This window comes from Schistocerca piceifrons, chromosome 1 (genome assembly GCF_021461385.2).
Source record: "Schistocerca piceifrons isolate TAMUIC-IGC-003096 chromosome 1, iqSchPice1.1, whole genome shotgun sequence".
Taxonomy (NCBI): domain Eukaryota; kingdom Metazoa; phylum Arthropoda; class Insecta; order Orthoptera; family Acrididae; genus Schistocerca; species Schistocerca piceifrons.
The window spans coordinates 1,092,180,208-1,092,200,386 of NC_060138.1; the positions used below are offsets into that span (position 1 = coordinate 1,092,180,208).

The 20,179-nt window shown below is 44.0% G+C and overlaps 1 protein-coding gene across 1 annotated transcript in view; it reads left to right on the forward strand.

Annotated features, from left to right (window-relative positions):
- LOC124777853 (rap guanine nucleotide exchange factor 6-like) overlaps nucleotides 1-20,179 on the forward strand; it is a 611,356-nt gene that overhangs the window by 57,854 nt on the left and 533,323 nt on the right. Inside the window, exon 2 of the mRNA XM_047253392.1 lies at nucleotides 9,976-9,982. The gene's annotated coding sequence lies outside the window, so the exon portion shown is untranslated. The remainder of the gene's footprint in view (nucleotides 1-9,975; nucleotides 9,983-20,179) is intronic.

Below are 20,179 nucleotides of genomic sequence, written 5' to 3' on the forward strand. Positions count from 1 at the left end.
TACCAAATAGATGTTCCAAAAGCTGTTGATACTGTCTGGCGCTGTGGAATAACATGCGACCCGAGTAACTGACTGTCAACAATAAGACACCTAATGTTCACCTCAAAACGGTATTTATATCCCCTTACTGTAGTTACGCGAGAATTATCATTACCCCTACACGTGCATGTAATGAGCGTTCACGATAACCACCAGGGTAAAGATGCTCTCTCTCTCGTAAACAGTACCAGACCACCGAACAGTGGATCAGCATCATGGCGCTCGAGTAACCACTAACAGAAATTCTGACATCTAGGGTAGTTTGCAGGTGTTAGTTCACGTATCGTCTGCAGGTGAAATTAGTGGAATTGATGTTTCCGTAGCAAGTGCCATGCAGTTGGTTGAGGAAGCCCTACCGCGGCACTCGTAAGGCGGGTATTTACGGTCGGAACTTCATCTACCATTTAGAGGATGTTATCAGCACCCATGATACGCCTACCACAAATGACATTCTGCATTGTAGCTCGAAAATACAGCAGTTTCACAAAACATTCCATTCTCCTGCTGTGTAAATTGTACACGCACAGTGTTCAGTTACTTTCGAATCACCCTCTACATAGCATTATGGAGCAATCTTCAGAAACGCCGCAAACAAACTGCTTGCTCTGATTGTCCACGGTGGTGATTACACTCTTACGCGCGTAAATACTATAACTCAATTTGTTAATAGTAACTACACCTTTAGATGCACTCCCAACTACTATGGGGGACCCCCGCACAATTCTGTGCTTCCGTGGAGTATTTGACAATGTTGCAGTTAATTTTAGATACGCTGAGACTATATACACAAGAATTAATGGGTAATATTTTACCCAGATTAGACGTGCCAAGAAAACTTAAAGAACTTCGCCGCTTGAAGCGTCTTTGTGGTACGCGCATGCTGGCCCATGAAGCCCCTCCGTACCAAACCCCTGAATGCCTCAGCTGATGGTGTCTGCCGTGGAAGTTATCGTATAATAAAAACGTCGCAAAATCAAACCGGGAAAAGCTTTTAAAATTCTTGCCAGCGTCCTAAAGAACGGCATGGTTTGTTGGTTATGAGCGCATCGCACCGCTGTGACTACAGTTGTTTAAATCACCAGGTGTAAGACTTCCGTAATATAGCAGTGATAGTTTGGTATGTACAGCAAACATAAAATGATTCATCAATTAGGTCAGATGCACCGGTTCAGAAAAAGAGGGCAAACAATTCGTATTAAATCATAGAATGAAATGCAGAAATAATTAAATTTTCAATAATTGTCAAGCCGCAGCACAACGTATGAATTTGTTTCGTGCTAACAGTTAAAAATTGAATTTAACAATGACTGTGAATTATATCGTAGCGAATGTGTTATTTGTATTGGGTTTTTTCTTTTGGAGTGGAATGAAATACTCAGGTGTCACTTCGTTCCAGCTTCTCCATAGAGCCAATTCGTGAATGTACTGCGAAATTTTGGCTTAGAATAAAGTTCACTTTCGTTAGAAAAGTTGCAAAGTTTAGGAGAACCTTCCTGATATTCGTAAGTTTTGATTATGTGATGGTGGAAATGAATGACTCAGCGAGCACAGTTGTAAACATTACTTTGTGATTTGAAACTGGAATTAAAACTGCTACAACTAAGCCTTTGTTAGTGGCTGTCATGGCCTTCATACAAGGCAGCTAAACGCTCTAACGGGTGAACTATTGTAGGCCTACCACAAAGTATAAGACGTGTTCTGTTTGGCCAATAAGTAAGTCGTCATTGTTGGCTTGCATTAAATCTCCGAACCGTTGTTTCGTGACGTGTAAGCGTTATGCTTGCCTGGTACGCTGCTTCCGCGGCTCCACGTGTGATCACGGAGCGAGATAATCCTCGACGGACCGCTGGTTCGAGAGAGAGAGAGAGAGAGAGAGAGAGAGAGAGAGAGAGAGAGAGAGAGAGAGAGAGCGAGCGGGGGAGGGGATTTTTTGGCTGCCTGCGGCTCTCCGTGGCCCACACTCCAGCCCTTCCAGATAACTTTGCGTTACAGAAAACCGGCAGTTTTTCCGCAATCGCGCACTCGAATTTCGCTCGCGTTCAGTTTTTGTAGCGCCCCATTCTTTACATAAATAAAAAGTCTGTTATAACTGTGATAAAAATTCAGCTTCGCTGTGAAAATAATACCAATCCAAACAAGATTACATAAAAAGCTACAGGCACAACCAGTAAAAGGAGCTCCGGGAAAAGAGCAATTTTACGTTGACGCACTTGGTGTGGTATATATGCTCTCACCAACTGAAATAGTGACCCATCTGACCAGGCCACGGTTTTCCAGTCGGTGAAGATCCAGTCTATACGGTCACGAGCTCAGGAGAGCCGCTGCTTGCGGTCATGCTGTTAGCAAAGCCACTCGCGTCGGCCCATGGATCTGGCTTTCTGTTAAGGGAGCATCGTTTCGTTACTGTAACTATGAAGTTAAACATATCTTCCTTACTTTACAGTTATTGAAAGGGTTACTTAAAGTTATTTCGTTATGAATACTGATGTTGCAGTACGCAATGTTTGTTCAACATCAAAATTTTGCCGTGGATTTTTGTTAACAGTAAAACACCAATAAGTACCACGGCTAACATGCAAGAACATGAGACTATTATCAGAGAAAAATGTTTTCACTATGTTTGCCACACCAGAACTAAGATATCATGCGCAGCCCGCGTCCACCTGTAAAGCACATAATAAAATCTGCTGCTCTGCCCTGCAGTCCAGAGAGCTGAAAGAAATAATTTTAGTTCACTGTTACCTGTCCGCTTCTTTGCGGTATGATTGGTTTCATTTAATGCAGTTTGAATGCGCCGCACCAGCGGCTCGTTCTCTCGTAGCGTAGCTCTGCACCACGAATAATAATTAAATAGTTTAAAATGTGTTAAAAGGATGGGATAAAATACCAGGCAAGCTTATTACAAATCATAATGTAAGTTCCCACTAAGTAACTCTATTCAAAACATTTAGACAGATTAAATTATTACACACCTTCACAAATCAGTACCTAATGGCGTCCTTCTCTCAATCTTGACAAAAGAATGCTACACAAGCATACAATATAGCGTCACAGTAGGAATACTCTTGTAACTCCAAGACGACGACAGAAATTAATGCTCGGTCACTACTATTTATACTCGTTCACATTCTCATCTTCGTTTGATATTTAATAAGTATCGTCTGTGGCGGTTTCAGTACTCGCCGACTCATATCTTTAATAAAATCGGTACATAATTCTATAAAAGTATAAAACATGACACACAATGGTTTCTCTTTATTACATAAAGTTCACACAATCATTGTCCACGCAATTGCAATCATCCAGTTCAATTACTCTTTACTCCTTTTTTACCACATGTTTTGCCAGGAGACGTTACATATGCTTCTCACAAATGACACGACATTGAAAGGAAACAGTATCACTTCCACTTTTATATATCACAGCGACTATCTAAATAAAATGGCATATTTCTTCCATTAAGAGCTTCATATAAATAATGAACCGCAATGTAGGCAAAATAGGTGACACTAGTTTTGTAGGTTCATTGTCAATTTTCTTGTAAACAGAGCTTCACATATTAATAATCCATCTGAATATAGTGGAATGGTATAAGTCAGCGTGCCTGTTGTTACAGGAATAATTCAGTAAAGTAAATATTTGTCAGTTGGATGAAATAGTGCTTTAGGTAACGATGTCAGCCTGAACCCACATTTCTTTTCTTGTTAGAGAGTAGAGGCGGGGTTAGCCAAAACATTGACGAAAGACAATTTATGTTCACGTATCCGCTCTTTTCTCCTTGTCTACTATGTGGTGGCTGTTACTATGCTACATCGGCAGACCACTAGCCAGTGTTAATTTTCCTGAGCGTACACCTCCCATTTCACATTGAAGAAAACATTTAAGATGTGACTGCCGAATAAGATTCCCAGTCAGTATTTCTTACGATGTTACTGCCCTTTTTGCATTGATTTTTTGCACTCTCAGTAGTTCCTTCTTTCCAGGGTTAAGTAAAATTGGATGGATGGACAGTGATTAAATTTCAAACCTCCAGAATGAGAACATTCTTTGCCAGGGCGTCACATTGCTCATAAACTCCGTCCTACGTTAGATCATCGGAAGCCTGTTGGCAGCAGTTAACTTTCGAGCTAATCAGGTTTTTAGAGCAACTGGAACGTGTAATGAGTGCGTAAATGGCGTCGGGAACCTGTCTCACTTGTCAGCTGTGGAGAGAAACAGAGCGGCCTTGGCGCGCTCATCGCTCAGCGCAACGAGCAGAAATGCATCACGAGGAATTAAGACCCCGAGCAGGCTGTCCACCTACGCGGTTTGGCAGCTGGACATAATTCAATACACTCCGCTACCTGCCCTGACTTTGGGGGAAGACAGGCCTGCTAATAATACCTGTGACGCGTGTCGGATCGCTGCCACGAACCTGTGTAGAATATAGAGACCTCTTAGCTTGCGGTTCTCCGTCAGCAGGATTTATTGGCGTCCCAAGCACTGCCAACCCTGAGTTTCCATACCAGGATCATGTAGAACCTGGAAACGGTCAAAGGACAGCCTGTCGCGGAGCGTGCTGGAGTAAGCTTCCAGGTAAACTCTAAAAACAAAATTCTTATTTTACTCGGAACTGAAGTGTACAAACCGTACGCCAGTGACACTAGACAAGTCTCAACCTCCAGGCTAACAATGTTTTTAAAATTCCTGACATCTCGTTTAGTCCCCGAACTGTTCGGAGGACGATGGTCTAGGTTGAAGTGTAACGTATTGGTCTCCGAATCCAACAGCATTAATTTACCTGTTTGACGATTGACCAGAGGCCTTTATGTGAACTGTTGACTTTTCAAAAGTCACATGATCTTCATTACATAAAATATGCAACTGACTGTAAAACAAATTTTGTCCGTGTAGATTCCATACATGGTTTGTTTCTTCTAACCGTCTTCAAAACGGTAGGCAAGAAAATAAAATTACTTAATCTAAATGCATACTTTTTCTTTACACAGAAAAACCAAATTCACTAGTACACACCGGACAAAAGAGACGAATAATGCGTAGATTTCAGTAAGCAATATGCAAGCTACACCGTAAAAAAGACAATTTCCATTGTTAATAGAAGCCCACTACGCAACTGACAAGTCACGTTACTATCTCTAGCCGAACTCGAGCCTCGTATTAGATACATTTATTGCATAGTCCAACATTACATACATTCCCAGATTTTTTAATGAAACGAAACTTCAGACAGAAGGAAAATTCATTTCATAAACGCTTATATTTCGAAAGCCAAAGAACAATGAAACGAGTGTACTGATACCTCATTTGACTAACAAGCACTTGTAAGGGTCACACGTAAATTAGAAAAAGAAATGGAAAAAATACCTTGACTCAGAAGGTTGTAACCTTACACAGAAGTAAAAGTTTGTAACCAACAATAATACACATTTGTATTTAAGCACAGTATTCACCAACATATTCGTATGAAACATTAATACTAAATCTCTATAGACCTGACAATCTATGTGCAGTGCAGAGGAAATGTCACTGAAGCTATTTCTTGTAGTAAGCATTATGCTGACTAAAGTTGCAAAGAAATAACATTAAAATGTTACTCAGCCTTCAGTTCTTCATAAAATTGTTCGAATTTCTCTGGAATATACTTGCAAATGCCCATAAAGTCTAAAAACTTTTCTGCTTTTATCGGCAACAGCTGAGAATAAGAACAGGAATTTGTTAGCGCCACACTGTAATGCTTAAAATATATATTGCGAAGCCTTACGGTTTGAGATGGAATATACATTCCAGAATTGTAACACGTTGTGGTTGATACTCAAACGAACAGTTCCTAGATCTGCTGATACCTGCATCCAATGTGACATTTTGAATTTCGGATCCCTTCTCAACGAATGTTTAAAATGACTCAAATGTTTGCAGTTCTCAGGCTGCGTACAAGAAAAGGTTTCATGGGCTTTGCTGGAGCGATAACTTCTATCCAGTGTTCAGGAACATGCACAGTACGATTCTTTTGACTATCAGGGCAAAGTCTCGGTCCCACTGCAGAAAACTAACCTGATAACAAGAACCTTTGACTGACTGTCGTAAAGCATGCCAGACTAAGTTTTGCCAAAGTGGCAACATACAAAAATTGTTTTGCACTATGCATTTGTCGGACACAAATAACTAGTGTGGCCTCTCGCCGAGCAAGAGGCTGATAACTGGAGGTGAAGAAATTTCGTCTGATCCTCGCCTGGCCTCACTTTAAGGGCACAAGCACATCGTTGCATCATTAGGCCAGCATTATGTATGGTTTGATTATAACGTCAATACTGCCGTTGATGGAATACTGAGGAGTGGCACAGTACAGGACGGAAAAGCACTTGCTGTAAATCAGTGTAAAGTACAACGTAATAAGACTTCGTTTAGCTTTGTTTTAATGTTACTTCATTGCTTTATAAGGTACTTCGACCTTGCCGTGATGTAAACTTTGATCTTAAACAGCCTGTCTCTCAGCTGTCTCTGCTGACGTAATACCCAAATAAAACTTGCACAAATACAGTTTAAACACAAATACACACTGAACGTGTACGGAATGGGTAGCGTAGAAGATAATCTGGGCCAGTTCATGGTTCACCGGTTAGTCTCGCCTTTTTCATCCTTTTTTTCCTTCAATTTGAAGCATCTACGTCTCGTAATTGTAAAATTACTTATTTTCATGAATAATGCTAATCTTATTTCTAGTTACACACTGCACGCGAAATTCGTTCCCATTTCAAATATAATTTATTAATCGATATTTTATGAAAGATAGTTTATGTAGTGTGCTTAAATTAAGAAAACATAATTTTATAACAAATTAAAAAACTAATCTCTTTTCGGATTGTGTACATTGTTTTACACCAACGATGTAGTCTGACATAGTGATAAGTGTCGTAGAAACACGAAAACAAATTTTTCACAGCATCGAGCACACCATATAAGTGCTGCATTTTTACATGTGCCACTGTACCATTACAATATGAACCAAACAGAACGGATCTGGAGCAAAGTTAAGGGATTTGTCCTGAGAAACAAGACCGTTAAGCTTCCAGACGTGCAGTAATTAACGCACGCAGCTTTTTCACATGTCACACTGAACGCTGGCGAGATATTGAACGGCACGTCACAAGAGAAGAAAATGCGGCGCCTGGGTGATTTTCGTGGATTCTGCTGATTGACTCGTTATCAACGTAGCTGTAGTTGGAAATAATAGTTCCAGAACTGAAGTGTTTTTTTTTCAGATAAAGGAGCTGAGACTACCAAATGACTGACTTTATTTGATGCCTTCATTGGCTTCAGTATTAAACAACGTGAAATCCCAGCAGCATGCTTTTTCATCACACAGCTCGCTCAGAAAAATTACCTGTGTTTCAGTTACGAATTTTCATCTCTTGCTTGCAATTAGAATACCATGTTAGGTGAAAACGAGAGCATTTTTTGCTTTTCGTCTTTCTAGAATTCTGCCGAATATTATTTCGTTCTCTTCCAAAATAAATGACATTCAAAGCTATATTGTTTCCCTGCTCGAACCTTTTAACATCTGAACTGCAACTGGCTCATCATTGCAGGTTAGTTGGACCAGCTGGCAGGTCAGTGCTGTCAAAGTTAAAATGTTCCTGTAAAGCTGTTGTCCCGCACTGTCGCTCAGGCTGTGTGCGTGTAACACAGCATAAAACGTATCCGCATGTTCTTATTTGACTGTACTGTACAAAACGTGGCTTCTGCTCCACTTGAAACGAAATCCAATGAGACCCAAGCAAACGTTGAAGCACACGTGGTGTAATGTTTACATCAGGTTTATTCTTACGATGGCCACAGTGTAATACTTTACGCAATGCAGGCGGTTGAAAAAGGGCTGATAACTGAAGTGTTCTAATTGTAGAAGTGTTTGTTCTAAAATGAAAGGGCGTAAGACCAAGTAGAAAATGTCCGTACCACACAAGTGCAGAAGAGCCATATTCGGGGTATTTCATAAGGTAGAAAACGAAAAGTCCAACTTGTATACGATTCGAAATTTAACCTAGTTTAATGAGCAATTAACTCGTTCAGCGAACTGATTATGAAAGTTAAGTATAATCATAGAAGTGTGGTGTTTTTATAACTGTGAATCAGCCACCTTACAGAGCCAGCAAAATTATCCACACCGCAAAACTCAAAGGTGTCCATCGTATGTCTGAAGTTTTGACGTAAATATAATTTTTGGCGTAAAGGTTATCATGTCATTACTATATTTTGAAAAGGTTGTGCGAGAAAATTCGGAAGCAGACACCACAGGTGGGAAAAGACGAGTCGGACTCCTTCAGCATGATAGTGTGCTTACTCAGCTTTGTGCTAAAAATTGGTTGCCTAGCGCAGCATTTCCCAAATGTCTGCGTTGGTGTCGCAGACATTTTTGTCCCCCAATCATGCGTGTTTCACATATCTAGAACATACTGTCGCCAGATAGTTCCTCGGAGTAACTCTACTTCCAAGAAATGGACCCTCTTCGTTTGCAATTATGCCTATAATAATAAAGTGTGTACTTAGTTTTTGTATCCACAAAGATACGTAGGGGTGTTGCGGACGTTTGAAACGTGCTTTGGTGTACACCAAAGGAAAAATGTTAAGAAATTTAGGCCTAGACTGTCGCAGCGTAACTTGACTAAAAATATAAGGGAAGATTATTTTGGCCCAACTTGATAGGTTTCACAAACAATGCAATCGCTGTTTGGAAGTAGTAACTCTCTTCACGTTTAAAAGAATAGCAAGATTTGTCTTCTGTGTTAGTTTTCTTAGCAAGTGTTATAACTAAAAGAAGTTACATAGAGAAAAATACATTAAATTAAACTAAGATTTCCATAGCATAGATAAAAACTGCAGTAGTTAATTTTTGCTAAGTATTGCGTATTTAAATTTCATGCGAATGTGGTGACAGTCTCTAACACACAATGAAGAGATGATACTGGCCACCCCTTCTCAGTAAAGGATCCTCCAACGATCGTGTAACTTAGTTTTGGACGCTTGTTCCATTGAAATGTACTTCAGACCTACTCCTTCAGTACTGCGTACCCATAGTATATTTCCTCTTGAATTCACGTATGTTCACAGTGCAGTTTAAATTATGAAATATTACATTCATCTGAAAGAATAACAGAATGAACGATTGAATGTGTTCTGTAGAGGCGTAAAGATCTTAGGCGCTTCAGGAAAGTTGGAAGAATTGTCTACTGATCACAAAATGAATTTTCTTACTTCCTGTAAAAAGGAAGCTGCTGTGTTTCTTACATAAGTTTCGTTCAAATTCTTAAATTGAAGCTGTTCTTGCGTTTGGAGGTGAATCTAAAAATTATTACACCCGTGACCCCTGTTTGCTGCAATTCCTTCGGTATTCAACGTCATACATTCAGATTTCGTTGTATTTTGTACTTAAATTCAGTGATAAATATTGTTTACTATAATCTATACAGCAAAAATTGTTTTGGTACCCTGCAGTCGATAAGGCGGTAAGAACAGACTAACGTCTCGCACGTTCTGCGTAAGACGACGTATCTCGCTTAGGCGGCGTACAGTCATTTGTCGTTCCTGACCATTGCATTGTCAGTGTTAATTTTTCTGCAGATCAGATAGTTCAGTAAAACAACGAAAATTTCGTTTCGTAATTCGCGTTAAGGTTGGGCGGCATAAAAATAAGATGGTGAAAAGCTGCAGTGTTTCTGTATTAGTCTATATTCTTTACCCAAGTTATCACATATGCTTCAAAGGTATTTAATTTCGGGACAGAGTACCAGGACACAGAATTGCTTAGAATGAAGAAAATTAACAAGAGAAATTATAATTTGCTCTTGGGGTAGGACAGCCCATAAAATACTGGCCAATGGGTAAATATGTCCTGCATTTGCTGTATGTTACAGTATTTAATATTTTCTCTTTTTGTTCCAGGAATCAGGTAATGAAACGTCAGCTGCAACCAATGGGACGAGTCGGTGACTTTATTTCGACCACGTGAGTTTCGTTGACTTCGTTCAGTCTCAAGTCTCCAAATTCGGTTTATTACTTAAGGGAGCACTGCTGCTTGCATACGTAGAATATAACGTAAGGGTATGGGATGTGGACACTTAGTTTCTCTATCAAGTACTTGAACAAAATATTGTCAGGCATACGTGAATTGATAGTTGTAGTAATGCAATATGCCTGATTTGCAGAACTCGGAGACGTTAAGGAACAGTTCATTGTGGAGGTAAACATTGCAGAGACAAAGGCTTTTGGTCACAGAAAGTAGGTTCGAGTAGTTAGGTAGAGTAAGTTTTACGAGGGACGACTAGTGTAGCTGGTTCGTCAAACCATTCCTCTAATTGAAAACTACGTCCATCCAATAAACGTACAGTGTGCATTGCTAAATTTACTAATTTTATTTACTTCTCGTGAGTCTATTATTCAACCTCATACGGGACGACGCAGCTAACGTTGACGCGGACGAGAAACAATATCAGGGGAGGTTATATACGTCCCGGGACGAACAGGAAATCTGCGAAAACCCGAATTTTTTAGACTTACTGGAATTTTTCATTCTAGTTTGCAACTAAATTTTTGTAATTTTGACAGGTAAGAACAGAACTGCAACAAAGAATTTTACTTCAGCCCGCTACTACAGAATAATACTGCAGCAATAAACCACAAACGAGAGTAAAACACCAAATTAAAACTTCAGTTGCAAAGAGAATGCGCCATTTAAAACATGGTGCAAACATAAGTGCCTGGCACAAGCAAAATGTCGAAGACTACGCTATGCTATGCTTACTAACAAAAAACTGCTTTCAATGCGTCTTTGTGAGTCTCGTTTTGATGAGCGTGATGTCAAACTGTTTACATTTGAAATAGGTCGCGCGAAAATATTGCTAATGGTGGTTAGAGAAGCGTTACTTCAAAAGTAAATTTTCTTCTGCGCAAGATGAATTATTATTTGTGAGAATGATGAATTTAAATCACGGAGCATTTGACCCTCATTAAAAACTTTACTGAGGACCCCCACACAGAAAAATTTCCGGCCCGGAAGACCAGTAATTTATGCCGTTATTTAATAGTTTACTGGCATATTTGCGTTTGATATCTTACATGGTAACACATGCTAAAATAGACAAAATTCTAGATTTTTCATAATTTTAGTTCTCACAGATTGCAAATTATGCAGGAACTATGGCAAAAAGTAGAATTAACGTCCAGAACATGTGCGAAGTGAGTTATTGAGAAATTGTACGTGTAATTGGCTTATCTGTGAAAAAGTTGAAGTGCTCAACGTAACATATTCAGCCAGGTAACCCACGAAATGTTTGGTGCACAGCACTGAATCTTACAATCGTGGTTGTCAGACATATTTAGATGGTGCAATTTAAGCTCTGTCCCTAGGACCCTGCCTAATCATACCTCTGACAAAAAATCGACAAACATTTATTGACGATCAGTATTGTATGTGAAAGCTTACCATGCTGTATGTATAGTAACGTAAACCATTACCTCCTTCAGTGCGTTCTCGCTACTTAACGATGATGTTGGCTATTGGCTGACTACCACTTGTCCTGCGCTCAGAATATCAGCTGTCGTCGGCTGGCGTCAAGAGCTGATTGGCTGACAAAAGTGCAGCGCAATCTATATTTCGGTACTTCGGAAGCTGCCGTGCTTTATTTGGTGGAATCGCTGTTGCTATATCTGCATTTGAAGTTAATACTTCAGTAATTCGAAAACACGCGGTGTCAAGGTCACTGCACGCCAAAGATGTTTTTGCTGGGTTTCGTTTCAGTGCTGGGTAGTTTCATGCTGGTGTATAAAACTTTCGCCATTAAAATAAGTTTTACGTGTGGAAGGGAGAGTATATTGCCACTTATTACAGAAAAAAATGTACTCCCATCAGGGGCATAGTGTATTTTCACGCTTGAAAATTGTTCTAACCGGGAAATCCGGGTAAAACCCGGGAACTGTTGTCCGCGTATACACCTCGCCAGACGCAGCGCTCCCGCGTCACATAGAACGCCCTCGTTAACGTGATCTGAGACAGCAGCGCCCTTCAGCGGCAGCTTTGTTGGATCTGTCTCGCAAACGAGAAATGGACGCATGTAAAATTCATACGTTAACTCTTACAAAACGCATCTCCTTCCTTGCAAAAATACTAGCCGTGTTCTGCCTGTAGCACACGCAAATAAAAACTTCACTCTCAATGAGCATGTGTTGTTCGATTTCAGTCATGTAATAACCGCGTCAGTGGTTCACGGGCATCGCGTCGGATAATACGAACGCTGCACAATATCTACTCGCCGTCTTCAGAATCATTTTCTGACAAGTTGCTGCAGTCGCTCGCTAATGAGCTGGCATGCTAGAAATCGCAGGCGCCAAGGGGTGGGTGGAACTAGCATCACATCAGTAAACACCTGAAGGTGACGAGCAGCTGTCTCGTTGAAACACGGTGCAGCTTTCACATCCGTTGCGGCGCCCGTGATCCTGTCAAAAGGCAAAGACAACTTTCGTGTAAAGTCAGTAAAGGCATCAGCTTATAAAACTCCACTAAATCGAACAAACTTACTACTGAGAGAGCCCTCTTACTTTAATATAGAATGTTACAGTATTTCTTCTTCCCCCCAGGGGGTCCACAACTCTTTTGTGGATACGTGCGTGGCGAGCACGGGGCCCCGAGCCATTAAAGCCTTCTTTCTCTCCCGGGCTGCATTTCCTTTCCCTACCCCTCCTTTCCCCTCCATACCCCTTTCCCCTCGCCCTCTCCTCTCCCTCTATTGGTGTCCTTGCTTATGTTGGCCCCCACTATCCTCCTGGTTCTGTTGGTTTTACACTCCGGCTTTGTTGCGTAATCATCTCCTCCTTTTGGCATTCCTTGGTCCCCCTCTGGGGTTCGACCTCCATTCCAAAATTTCTCTTCCGTAGTGTGAGCCATTTGGGGAAGAGCACCTTACCTAGTGTCTCCGACGTGTGCCCTCCTAGTACATTCCACCTTTTCTTTTACGTCGTTGTCTGATGCTAGGGTGCATAGCCAGCACGGTAGCCAGCCCGTGTGGTGGGGTTGCTATGTACCCTTTTGGTTGAGCCCCCTGAACACACAGGGATCACACTTCTGATACCTGAGCTGTGACCTCCTCATGCATGCCTTGGAGTGGTTGCTCGTCATCCTGGAGCATCGGAACTCCCGGCAATGGCCGCCGTGCCAGACGGCCCTTGCTGTGGCTGGGTGGCGCCCGTGAGGAGAGCCCCTGATCGGAGTGGGTGGTATCAGGGCGGACGCTATGCAGATGAAACGCATACGGGTCCAAAACTCTGGCCGCTCTTCTGCGGCCGTCTCTGTGCATGGTACTGATTCCTCAAGTGCTGCTTTTCTTGCCCCTTCGGCCTTCCCTTCCATGGCTACCCCCTGGGAGGAGGGTCAGGCCCGTCGTCTAGGGGCAAAACCTTTCCCCCGTTATTTAGTTTGCACCAGGACTGATGGAGATACTTTCACCAGTGTCAAACCTTTATTCTTTGTGGAACACATTGAAGACAAGTTCGGCGAAGTGGACTCCCTGAGCAAGATGCGGTCGGGTTCGTTGCTGATAAAAACTGCTTCGGCTGCCCAATCTGCAGCCCTTCGTGCCTGTACCCATCTTGGCACAATTCCAGTGTTCATTACCCCTCACCAGTCTCTAAATATGGTACAAGGTGTGATTTTTCAGAGAGACCTCATCCTTCAAACTGATGAGGAACTTCGGGACAATCTCGGACGGCGGGGTGTTCACTTTGTTCGGCGTGTTCAGAAGGGTCCTAAAGATAATCGTATTGATACTGGTGCCTTTATCCTGGCCTTTGAAGGGGATACCCTTCCTGAGAAAGTTAAGATTATGGTCTATCGCTGTGGTGTGAAGCCGTACATCCCACCTCCTATGCGGTGTTTTAAGTGCTTGCGTTTTGGCCACATGCCTTCTCGCTGTTCCCAGGACCCTCTCTGTGGTGACTGTGGACGTCCACTCCATGAGGGGAGTCCCTGTGTTCCCCCTCCTGTATGTGTAAATTGTCATGGTAGTCATTCTCCACGTTCAGCAGATTGCCCAGTCTATAAGAAAGAAAAAAAGATACAGGAGTATAAGTCCCTTGATCGTTTAAGCTACACAGAGGCCTGTAAGAAATATGCACGATTGCACCCTGTGTCCATGACATCTAGTTACACCTTGGTTACATCTTCATCCCTTCCTCCCCCTTCCTTACCCCCATCCCGGACCCCTCTCCTTCCCCCCTCCCCTGCGGCTCCCACCCCTTCTCCTCTGGGCGCTGCTCCCCCTCCCCAGCCGGAGAAGTGTCCCACTCCATCGGCGTCTGCCGGTCAAGGGCGCCTCTCCCGGGATGCCCCTTCCCGGCACCTTCCAGGTCAAAGGTCTGCTGCAGCGCGGCGACCGCGAGAGCCGCGGTCTATCGGCCCCCAGGTCGCCCGGTCTCTTTCTGTTCCTGATCTTGCTGCAGCTGGCTCCATTATGCCACACAGCCCTCCTCGATCTCAGCCTGAAAAGAAGAAGAAACATAAGTCCCGGGACAAAGAGCCTCTGGTGTCACCGGAGGTCCCTTCCCCGGCTTCACAACCGGATTCTGACCTGTCGTTTATGGATGTCGCCCCCTCCTTGTCGGTGACGGGTGGGGACCCGGCGGTATACTGGATTTAGCGTGTTCAGCCCTCATTTAAACCATCGTTCTGTGGTTCTCCAATGGAATTGTAATGGCTACTATCGTCACCTTCCGGAATTGAAATCCCTTCTTTCGTCCTACTCAGCAGCTTGTGTGGTTCTCCAGGAATCTCATTTTACTGATGCTCACTCACCGACCCTCCGTGGGTTCCGTGTTTTCTGTCGAAATCGGGTCGGACCCTTGCGGGCTTCTGGTGGCGTTTGTACGTTGGTCCGTACAGACATTGCTAGCACGTGGATTCCTCTCCAAACTACATTGGAAGCAGTTGCTGTTAGGGTCCACTTAGACTCTGCAGTCACAGTATGCAATCTTTATCTCCCTCCTGACAGGACTCCTACACCTGCTGCCTTAACCACCCTTCTTCAGCAACTTCCTCCTCCTCCCTTCCTCCTCCTTGGGGATTTTAATGCTCATCATCCTTTGTGGGGCAGTGCCTTTCCATCTAGACGAGGTCTTCTTATCGACCAATTTATTGCAGACCACGACCTGTGCCTTCTTAATGATGGCTCCCCTACTCATTTCAGTGCTGGTCATGGTACCTTTTCTGCCATTGATCTTTCTCTTTCTTCTCCCTCTCTCCTCCCTTCATTACACTGGTCGCCACACGACGACCTTTGTGACAGTGACCATTTCCCGTTGATTATCACGCTCCCTTCCCGCTCCCCGATGGAGAGGTTACCTCGTTGGTCTTTCCACCGCGCCGATTGGCCTCTATATACTGCACAGGTCGAGTTTTCTCCCTCTTTGTCGGGTTGTATTGATGACGTCCTACGTGACGTGTCTGACGCGATTGTTCGCGCTGCTAACCTTGCTGTCCCGCGCTCATCTGGACAATTTCGTCGTCGGCAAGTCCCGTGGTGGAGTACGGCCCTTGCCATTGCCATCCGTGATCGCCGTCGAGCTTTGCAACACTTTAAGAGGCACCCATCTGTAGCCAGCCTTTCTACCTTTAAGCGCCTTCGCGCTAAAGCCCGTTATTTAATCAAACAGAGCAAGCGGATATGTTGGGAACGATTCGTTTCTTCCCTTGGTTCCACTGTCCCTCTGTCACGGGTATGGGCTACACTTCGCTCTCTCCAAGGTTGCCATCGGCAGTCCACCCTCCCAGGCCTTCACCTCCCAGATGGCATTTGTACGGACCCATTAGTTCTTGCAGAACATCTTGCGACCCATTTTGCAGTGGCATCAGCGTCGGCCTCCTATCCAGCTGCTTTCCTTCATCAAAAACAGCAGGCTGAAGCTGTCACCTTATGTTTCACCACTTGTGAGTCAGAATCTTACAACGAACCTTTCACTGAATGGGAATTTCTTTCTGCTCTATCTGCTTCTCATGATACGGCTCCTGGCCCAGATTCCATTCATAACCAGCTGCTTCAACATCTCAGTGCTCCACAACGGCACCATCTTCTTCGGGTGTTTAACCGTATCTGGCTCCAGGGTGACTTCCCTTCTCAGTGGAGGGATAGCATTGTGGTTCCTGTCCTTAAGCCTGGTCAGAACCCCCTATCTGTTGACAGCTATCGGCCAATTAGTTTGACCAATGTTGGTTGTAAGTTACTTGAACGGATGGTAGCCCGTCGGCTCACTTGGGTCCTCGAATCTCGGGATCTATTGTCCCCTTACCAGTGTGGCTTTCGAGAGGGACGATCTCCAATCGATCATTTGCTTCGCTTGGAATCCGCAGTTCGGCAGGCTTTTTCCCAGCGCCGCCATTTGGTTGCAGTGTTTTTTGACCTTCGCAAGGCCTATGACACGGCCTGGCGCCATCACATCTTACTAACCCTTCATCAGTGGGGTCTTCGGGGCCCACTCCCGATTTTTATCCGCCAGTTCCTGATCCATCGGTCATTCAGAGTTCGAGTTGGTACTGCTTTTAGTTCTCCACGGACCCAGGAGACGGGCATCCCACAGGGTTCTGTCTTGAGTGTCCTTCTTTTCCTCATTGCTATCGATGGACTTGTGGCCTCTGTCGGTCCCTTGGTCGCCCCTGCCCTGTATGTGGATGATTTCTGCATTTGGGTTAGTTCCTCCTCGATGGCATCTGCAGAACGGCAGCTCCAGGTGGCTATACGGCGTGCCTCTGCATGGACCCTCTCCCACGGGTTTCAATTCTCTCCTTCAAAATCGCGGGTGGTCCACTTCTGTCGCCGTACTACGGTCCACCCTGATCCAGAGCTCTATCTCGCTGCACAAAGATTGCCTGTGGTTCCACAGTTTCGTTTCCTAGGTCTTCTTTTCGACAACAAGCTCACTTGGCTGCCCCATATCAGACTCCTGAAGGTAGGATGTTTCCGTAAACTCAATGTCCTTCGCTTCCTTGCCCACTCCTCCTGGGGTGCGGACCGTTCCCTCCTCCTCCGTCTTTATCGTGCTCTAGTTCTGTCACGTTTGGACTATGGTTGTCAAGTTTATGGTTCAGCTGCTCCTTCCACGCTGCACGTGCTGGATCCAGTCCACCATCGTGGTATCCGTTTGGCCACCGGTGCCTTCCCTACTAGCCCTGTTGATAGTCTCCTGGTTGAAGCTGGGATCCCCCCCCTTTCTGTTCGGCGGTCCCAGCTTCTGGTGTCTTATGCCCTTACTATCCGTTCTTCTCCCACTCATCCTTCCTATTCTATCCTATTCCCAGACCATGGACGTCGCCCGCCTGACTCCCGCCCTCGGGCGGGTTTACCGGTTGGGCTGCGCCTTGCGTCTCTTACCCGTGATTTTCGGCTTCCTTCTTTGTCCTGTCTTCCTCGCTCCCTCCCCTCCACCCCTCCTTGGTTAGTTCCTCGGCCTCGAATTCGGATGGATCTCCGCCGCGGTCCGAAAGATTCCATCCCCCCCGGTGGTGTTCCGTTCCTTTTTCCGCCAAATTTTATGGGAGTTTCGGGATGTTGTTGTTTTTTACACTGATGGCTCTAAATCTGCTGATCATGTTGGGTATGCCTTCACGTCCTTCATTGGAACGGAAAATCATCTACTGCCACCCTCATGTGGGGTGTTTACTGCGGAATTGATGGCAATTTCCCGGGCCCTTACCTTTATTAAAACCGCGTTTTGTTATGTACGGACTCGATGAGTGGCCTTCTTGCTATTGACCGGTGTTTTTCGCGCAATCCCTTGGTCTCTGCCATCCATGACCATCTCGCTGATCTTCACCGTGCTGCTTGTTCCATTGACTTCCTATGGGTCCCGGGCCATGTGGGTATCCCGGGTAATGAGCTCGCTGATCGTTTGGCTGGGGGAGCAGTTACTTACCCCCCGTTTTCTGTAACCCCTCCTGCAGCGGATTTACGGCTTCACATCAAATCCCACTTTGCACAGTCATGGGCCAATTCTTGGGAGGCTACTCCACTGTCTAATAAACTTCGTGCCATTAAGGTGAATACAGGCCCATGGCGTTCTTCCTTTAGCCTCTCCCGCAAGGACTCGACCACACTGTGTCGTATCCGCATTGGCCATACCAGGCTGACCCATGGTTTCCTTTTGCGTGATGAGCCACCCCCGCTATGTGGTTGTGGAGCCTTCCAGTCAGTGGCCCACATTTTGGTTGAATGCCCCCTTCTTTTGGCTCTGCGTGCTAAGTACAGACTCCCCCACACTTTACCTTTGATGTTGGCTGACGATTCCCGGATGGTCTCTCTGGTTCTAGGTTTCCTCCGGGAGAGTGGTTTTTATTCTCAGTTTTAAAGTTTTTAATCTCCCTCTGGTGTTGGGGCAGGGCGGTGAGTGTTTGGGTGTCTCCCACTGTAGGCAGTGTTCAGAGATTCCCGATTCACCTCCCTGACCGGAATCCTCTTTTCTTTCCCTTTTACTCTGTTTTTACCCCTTCTTTTTAAGGCTTGGTTAGTTTTTCTATTCCCATACGTACTTTCTGCATTATAGCAGTTGTACCTTTTAAGTCACAGGTGGTCTTGCCTATGCTGTTTCAGCATAGTGTTGGGTTCGTTCTCTTGCCAACTTCCCTCATTTGTTTTTACTAATGACAACGTGACTGCCCTTTTACGTTTCCCCTTTATCCGTTTTATTTTTCTGACTATACTGAGATGTCCCGTTAGCAGAATGGAGTCTATTTGAAACAAGGGACTGATGACCTTGCTGTTTGGTCCCTTTAACCTCAAACAACCAACCAAGTATTTCTTCTTAGTAATGACCTTTCAGAAAACACGAAGGTGGGAAAATAGTTGCATACAACACGACGCGAACCTGACACTCTGCCTCATACTTAGTCTCCAACAACTAAGCTACGCTAAATCTACAACAAACAACCTTTCATTTTGTTACTGCCTTGTGAAACGTTTAAACGACGATATTTTATTAAGAGATGTAAGAAATTCTACAAAGATGACGCGCTTTTCATGAATATTCTATGTACCATTTCCTTAAAACAGCGTACTTAGACAATACGCAAGTTAACTCGAAAAACTAAATACGAAAATTCGTTAACAATCGATGTATCCTGCCATATTATTACAACAAATAGTACCAGTAACTACGTGTTTTTGAGGATCTCGTAATAACCCTTTCTAAAAGCTTATTTGTATGTTTACACCAATGTTTACATCGATACAAATGACAGGTTTTCTGTGCAAATGCATGAGTGATAAAAGACGTAGCCTAAAAATTTCTTCAGAGCAGTTAGGAGAAACCTTACTGTTCACGCTTTGCTTCCTGCTTTCATCTATCGCAATATAAGCATCGTGGGCTGTGGCTGTCAATGATTCCATAACATGCGGGATTATTTTCTCATTTCCTTCCGGTAACCGATCAGATCACAGGTTTCTATGAACATTCCTTGTACTTCGAATCGTATTTTTCAGAGTTTGTAACAAGGGATATGTAACAGTTCGATGTAGCATCGACCCGCTATTGGCGTGATTTCATTACTAATCTGCAATGTTCACTCCTACGTATTATGTGCCCGATTACCAAATCGCAATATGCAGAGTAGATTTTAGAAAAGTCCGATCGGTCCACATGCACTACTGCGTAGCTCCCAACAGTCTTCATTCTAGTAAAAATATAGTGAAATATTAAGTTAGCGAAGGGGGAAGCCAACTCAGTCTATCAGTGTGCCAGTGCGCAGACGCAGCATCCATTGATCGGGTGTCCGTAATCTAAAATCCACGAAATGAGGGGTTTAGCTAAAAGCAACAGATGAAATAATCGTCTCAAGTTACGTTTGCGAAGTGTTCTTTTTTATTGGTTCAACTTCTCGTCACACGTTGCTGAAATGTCACAGAACATACGGTTTCACGTGAGGCAGCGACTCTTCAATGTGAAATTACAGGAAGTCACAACTCGTACATTTCGGCGTCTACGTTATCTAACTCGTGCTACTTCAGAACGGCATTACTCCTTACTAGACACACAACCATATCGGCTACATAAGTCAATGTTTCAACAACGAAGTAAGCACTTCGTAAACTAAGGGACCGAACAATCGATGGTG